The sequence below is a fragment of the Penaeus monodon genome, chromosome 29, assembly GCF_015228065.2.
Source record: "Penaeus monodon isolate SGIC_2016 chromosome 29, NSTDA_Pmon_1, whole genome shotgun sequence".
Taxonomy (NCBI): domain Eukaryota; kingdom Metazoa; phylum Arthropoda; class Malacostraca; order Decapoda; family Penaeidae; genus Penaeus; species Penaeus monodon.
The window spans coordinates 4179785-4180881 of record NC_051414.1 but is presented as its reverse complement, the minus strand read 5'-3'; positions in this window follow the sequence as shown (position 1 = coordinate 4180881).

Sequence of the window (1097 nt, the reverse complement as noted above, 5' to 3'; positions counted from 1 at the left end):
GGTCCGATGATGTTAGATAAATAATGTTAAAAAATCATATGATAAATCAGTCTTTTCTTGGTATTTTGCAATTATGGTAATTTATGACGTTGGTCCATGCTTTTACCTTGAATAAGGTTTTATTTACCTGAACAAACTAATAAAAAAATAAATAAATAATTAAAAATCAAGAAAAAAAGATAGAAAGAAATACATCGAATATAAAAAGTGGAAAAGATTATAAAAAGCTCGAAATAAAAAAAAATGATTACTAACTTAACGTTTTTTCCTTTCGCTGTATCAGAAATAACAACAATATTTCCGTATTTCCAGAGTTTTAAAACGGTAAAAGCAAAGCCTGTTTTCATTTCGTTTTTACCTTTATTATCCTTTTATCCTTGTTGTTTACGTGTGCAGTGTGTGCGTATGTGAATATGTACAAGATATATGCATATCAAAATATACCCTACACATAAACGTTTATACTAGTATTTATGGGCGTGTTCGTACGTCTGTGTGCAATTCCCTACAGGATCACCAAATATTTCCAGAGGAAAATGCGAAGTGAAACCTCCTATTGTCACAAAAAGCTTCAGACAGTCAACTGAGTAAGGCTTCAGGGGCGACCAATGCTCGAGGATCATACGATTTCATGATTTTCAGGAAAACTTCAAAATAAAATAAAACGGAAAATCACACGACCCTTTGACACAGCGTCTGCGTCATAAACAAGAGAAGATACTGTCACTTTACATTTTGGGAAACATTATTGCCACCACTACGACAGGCACAGTGATAAATGTGAGAGAGATAACACAAGTTAAATTGCCAATCAGTCCGGCGGCGAGGCAATCAGCCCGGTCAGTCAACCAGTTGAAAGGTTAAATCAAACAATGATCTGATTAGTCACCTTATCGGCCAATCGTCCAGCCTTCAAGCTGCCCAATGATGTTATTATCAATCGCTTTCCTCATCATCCGGCTAAGTACACGTCCGGTTAGCTGGGAGGTTTGGTCATTCCGTCAGCTGGTCAGCCGTTGGACAAGAAAACGGCTTCGAGGAAAGGTAAAATTTTGCAACGTTATTTTCCGTTATTTTTAGGGGAGTAGAGCGGCTTT